Source organism: Apium graveolens, chromosome 9 (genome assembly GCF_009905375.1).
Source record: "Apium graveolens cultivar Ventura chromosome 9, ASM990537v1, whole genome shotgun sequence".
Taxonomy (NCBI): Eukaryota; Viridiplantae; Streptophyta; class Magnoliopsida; order Apiales; family Apiaceae; genus Apium; species Apium graveolens.
Genome location: NC_133655.1, coordinates 194,639,377 through 194,645,376, shown reverse-complemented (window position 1 = coordinate 194,645,376; position 6,000 = coordinate 194,639,377).

Sequence of the window (6,000 nt, the reverse complement as noted above, 5' to 3'; positions counted from 1 at the left end):
ATTCCTAGATTTGGAGTCCCTTTGAGATATCTGAAAATTCTTTTAATAGCCACTAAGTGAGATTCTTTAGGGTCAGCTTGAAATCTAGCACAGAGACATGTAGAAAACATAATATCAGGTCTACTGGCAGTTAAATATAAAAGTGAGCCAACCATGCCTCTATAACTTGTAATATCCACAGACTTTTCAGCCTTGTTTAATTCAAGCTTGGTGGCAGTGGCCATGGGAGTTTTTGCAGGTGAACAATCCATTAAGTCAAACTTCATTAAAAGATCATAAATATATTTAGTTTGACTAATGAAAATTCCACCACTAACTTGTTTAACTTGTAAACCAAGAAAGTAAGTTAGCTCTCCCATCATGCTCATTTCATATTTACTTTGCATTAATTTAGCAAACTTTTTACAAAGTTTATCATCTGTAGATCCAAATATAATATCATCTACATAAATTTGTACAAGTATCTTAGAGCCATTAACATTTCTAAAGAAGAGAGTTTTGTCAACAGTACCTCTTGTGAAGTGATTATCTAGAAGGAACTTTGATAAAGTCTCATACCAGGCTCTAGGTGCTTGCTTTAGTCCATAGAGTGCTTTCAACAGATAATACACATGGTCTGGAAAATTTGGATCTTCAAAACCTGGAGGTTGGCTTACATAAACTTCTTCCTCCAATTCCCCATTTAGAAATGCACTCTTGACATCCATCTGATAGACTTTGAAATTGGCATTAGCTACATAGGCTAGAAAGATTCTGATGGCTTCAAGTCTTGCAACTGGAGCAAATGTTTCATCAAAATCTATTCCCTCTTGTTGAGAATAGCCTTTGGCAACCAATCTGGCTTTATTCCTTATGACAATGCCATTTTCATCTATCTTGTTTCTGAATACCCATTTTGTGTCAATAGAACTCTTGTTCTTTGGCTTGGGTACCAGCTTCCACACTTTGTTCCTATCAAATTGATTTAGCTCCTCTTGCATAGCTAAAATCCAATCTGGATCCAAAAGAGCTTCTTCCACTCGCTTAGGTTCCTCCTGTGATAGAAAGCTACTATACAGACATTCATCTTGAGTAGCCCTTCTAGTTTGTACTTTAGATGTAGCATCACCAATGATCAGTTCAAAAGGGTGATTCTTGGTCCATTTCCTTTGAGGTGGTAGATTAGCCCTTAATGAGGTTGCCTCAGTATTGTCATGATGTGAGATAGAATGTTGATTTGTTGAAACTCCCCCTGAGTTGCTGATCCTTTGAAAGGAATTGGGAGTTCTATCAACTAATGAGGTGAAGTGATTATCCGTTGACAGACTGTGATCAACGGATGCTTCGTTATGAACTTCAACGGATGATGCACTTTGTCTTTCAACGGATGCTGCATTGCTTCTTTCAACGGAAGCTGAATTTTGACTTTCAACGGATGCAGCATTCTGTGCATTATCCAAAGGCAGACTCTGGTTTCTTCTTGAGATGCTTTTTTCATCAATCTCATCTTCACTATCATCACAATATATCTCAATATTGTCAAATTTGAGTCCTTCATGATATCCCTCATCTATTAGTCCATCAATCTTTTTATCATCAAACACAACATGTACAGATTCCATGACAATGTTGGTTCTTAGATTGTAGACCCTATATGATTTTCCAGCAGAATAACCAACAAATATTCCTTCATCAGCCTTTACATCAAACTTTCCTTTGTGATCAGATTGATTCCTTAAGATGTAACATTTGCAACCAAAGACATGTAGAAAGTTTAAAGTTGGTTTTCTTCTCTTGAATAATTGATAGGAAGTCATGCATTTTGCTTGATTGATTAGAGAAATGTTCTGAGTATAACATGCACAGTTAACAGCCTCAGCCCAAAAATAAGTTGGGAGCTTTGACTCCTCAAGCATTGTCCTTGCAGCTTCAATTAGTGATCTGTTCTTCCTTTCCACCACACCATTTTGTTGTGGAGTTCTTGGAGCTGAGAACTCATGCATGATCCCATTTACTCCACAGAACATCTTCATGGTTGAATTCTTGAACTCAGTTCCATTGTCACTCCTAATATTCCTTACTTTGAAATCAGGATGATTGTTGACTTGCTTGATATGATTGATGATGATTTCACTAGCTTCATCCTTTGATCCAAGAAAATAAACCCATGAAAACTTTGAGAAATCATCTACAATCACTAGGCAGTATCTTTTCCTTGAAATTGACAATACATTGACTGGTCCAAAAAGATCCATGTGTAGAAGTTGCAGTGGTTCATCAATTGCAGATTCAAGCTTCTTATTGAATGATACTTTCTTTTGCTTTCCTTTATGACAAGCATCACACAGTCCATCCCTTGTGAATTCCACTAGAGGCATTCCTCTAACTAAGTCCTTTTTGACTAGATCATTCATTGTCTTGAAATTCAAATGGGACAGCTTCTTGTGCCATAGCCAACTTTCAACTGGACTTGCTTTGCTGAGAAGACAAGTAATGGATTCTGCATCTGTAGAGTTGAAATCAGCTAAGTACACATTTCCTTTTCTAACTCCAGTTAGAACCACTTTATTGTCCTTTTTACTTGTGACAATACAGGCTTCAGAATTGAAGGAAACAGTATTCCCTCTGTCACATAGTTGACTGATGCTCAATAAATTGTGTTTGAGACCATCAACCAATGCAACTTCATCAATGATGACATTTTCTTTTGAAATCAAGCCATATCCCATAGTGAATCCTTTGCTGTCATCTCCAAAGGTTATGCTAGGGCCAGCTCTCTCCTTAAATTCTGTGAGCAGGGTGAAATCTCCTGTCATGTGTCTTGAACAACCACTGTCCAAGTACCATAGATTCCTTCTTTGTCCCTGCACACAACAAAATCAATCAAGTTGATTTTGGTACCCAAGTTTCCTTGGGTCCAGCCTTGTTAGTCTTTTTCCTAGACTTCATTCCTCCTGCATCTTTTGACTTAGGTAACTTTGGGTCAACCTTGGTCTCAGGTGTGGTTGGTTGAAGTGTAGGGTTAGTCACAGAATCATTTAACACATTTGATTGAATTTGATAAGGCATAGGTTGTGCAAACATGTTATTCCACATAGGCATATTGTATGGCATTTGAGGCATACTAAATGCAGTAAAGTAAGGATTGTTAATGTATGGCATGTTTGCAAAATGTGCATGGGGATTCTGGTGAGACATAACAGGCATAGCATGCAGAGGTGACATAGACATGTTAGGCATGGAGGGATTTGAAGGCATGGGAGCGTTTTTAACAGATTTGCAATTAACAGATAGGTGATTAACACTTTTACAATATACACAGCTTTTTCTAGGAGCATACCTATCAGGTGAGTAATTGTTATGTTTATTAATCCCTACCTTCCCATTTCTTTTAGATTTTCTTTTAGTTTCCTTCTTATCCTCAACCAACTTAAGCCTATCTTTTAACTGATCTAAAGTCATGTGTCCTATATTCACCTTACTGATATCTCTGGATGTGCTAGCTCCTTCTTTGACAAAGTTCTTGAGAGTTGAATCATTCTTTTTATTTTTAAAAGAACTTGCCTGTTTTAATTGATGTGCCTTCAACGGATGCTCCTTTTCTTCCTTCAACGGATAACTTTCATCATCCGTTGATTCCACATCCGTTGACAATCCATCAATTAATTCTAACTTCTTTTTGTTTTTCTTCCAGGCATCCTCACAGAATGATTCAATTCCCTGAACCTTGGCAATTTGAACACTAACATCCCTAGATGTTTTCCAGGCCTTGATTACCTCTTGCTCACTTTCTAACTGTTTAGAAAGAATTTCTACTTTCTTAACAGCTTCTTCTAGTTCACTCTCGACAGTCAAGCATTTAAGTTTAATCTTTTCCAGCTCAATTACCTGACTCTCTAACACAGCATTCCTATCACTTAAAAATGCATTATTTTCTTTGATCCTAGTGTTTTCTTTAGCTAGTGATTTAAGAGAAACACGCAAATGATATAATTCATTGGACATATCATTTATGGCTTCATTGCATTCATGTTTAGAAAGCTGAGAGAGATCAGTAGTAATTACCTGATTGCTTGATGAACTAGTTTCATTTTCATCAGAATTAGCCATCAGGGCTAGGTTGACATATTCCATATCATCATCTTCATTTACCCCATCTGCTGCCCAATCATCTTGAGTGAGAAAAGCTCTTTCCTTTTGTTTGAGCAAATCAAAATACTTCCTTTTGTAATCAACTTGCTCAAATTTCTTTTTCTCAGAATTTGGCTTCCTACACTCACTTGCAAAGTGTCCACTAATGCCACAGTTGTAACATTTGAACTTTGATTTGTCCACCATGTTTTTGTTTGGCTTAGTGAACTTTGTGTTTTTCCTGAACTTCATCTTTGCAAACCTCCTGGACAGAAAGGCCAGATATTCATCAATATCATCAGATTCATCCTGACTGGAATTGTCTTCATCCTCAGCAACTTGCTCTTTACCCTTGCTTGATTCTGATTTGCTTGTGCCAATTTTGAGACTTGGCATTGTCTTTTCCTCACTTCTGGCTTCAACTTTTTCACTGTCAGCTACAAGTGCAACTGATCCTCCTTTTCTCTTTCCCTTTTCCAACAGCTCATCTTGCTCCATCTCAAGTTCATAAGTCTTCAAAATTCCATATAATCTTTCAAGTGTAAAGTCCTTATAATCTTGAGAATTTCTTAGAGAAACAGTCATAGGCTTCCATTCCTTTGGTAGAGACCTTAGAAATTTTAGATTGGAGTCCTTGACTTGGTACATTCTCCCATACAGCTTTAATCCATTCAATAGTTTCTGAAATCTGTTGAATGTATCATTTAATTATTCTCCTTCTTCAAAGTGGAAATATTCATATTGTTGAATGAGAAGCTGCATTTTGTTTTCTCTAACTTGCTCCGTGCCTTCACATATAAGCTGCACAGTATCCCAAATTTCCTTAGCAATTTGGCTATTGATGACATTGTCAAACATATCTTGATCCAGGCCATTAAACAAAATGTTCATAGCTTTCTTGTCCTTGTGGACCTCATCAATATCTTCAACAGTCCATTCTGCCTTTGGCTTGGGAATGGACTGTCCAACAGCAACTGTAGCAGTAGCAGCTGTGGCCACCTTGTGTGGGATGTGAGGACCATTCTCAATGCAGTTGATGTAGCTTTCATCTTGAGAGAGAAGATGTAAATGCATCTTCACCTTCCAGTGATGATAGTTATCTCTTTCCAGGATTGGAATCTTTATACCAATATCCTTCTTACTCATGATGTTAGCAGAATAGATCTTTAAACTCTCTGTATGTTAAGAGCTTGCTCTGATACCAATTGTTATTCCCAGTGGACTAACAATGAGATTTACAGAAGGGGGGTTGAATGTAAATCTCAAAACTTTTTCAAGTTTTGAGCAATTTGTAAGACTAAGTGTTTGAGTGATCAAATGTGTGTAAATTGCTTGGAGCTGATACAGACAGATATATATTTAAACACAAATGTAATGAACACAAAGAACTTAAAAACTTTTCTGGTGGATTTGTTGTTCCACCAGAGATGTGTTATTTCAGAAAATCTGTGATTCAAAATTAAATCACAGCTGCTTCCTAGTACAAACTAGATGATTTTCTCTCTTGATATTTCTAAGCAGCTCAGGGAAAAATTCACATCTAATTACTAGCTACTACCTGGTTTATATAACACCAAGTTTACAAGTGAAGACAAAGATAAAGTACAATAAGACAATAGTTCTCCACTTGTTTCTATTCCATTTTTATCCAGTGTAATATGGAATTATCTGTTGACTTTCCATTATGAACCAGACTAAAAATGGCTGCTTTTTCTGCTGTTCCTGAAATAGGCTACCACATCTCTATCAATCCATGTGCCTCTGTCAGCTTTGTTAACTGTCACTATCAACTGCTATGAGACTGAGCATCCGTTGAAGCTTTCATCCGTTGATGGCTTTATCCGTTGATGCTCTAGCAGTGCATCCGTTGAAGCTTTCATTCGTTGATGG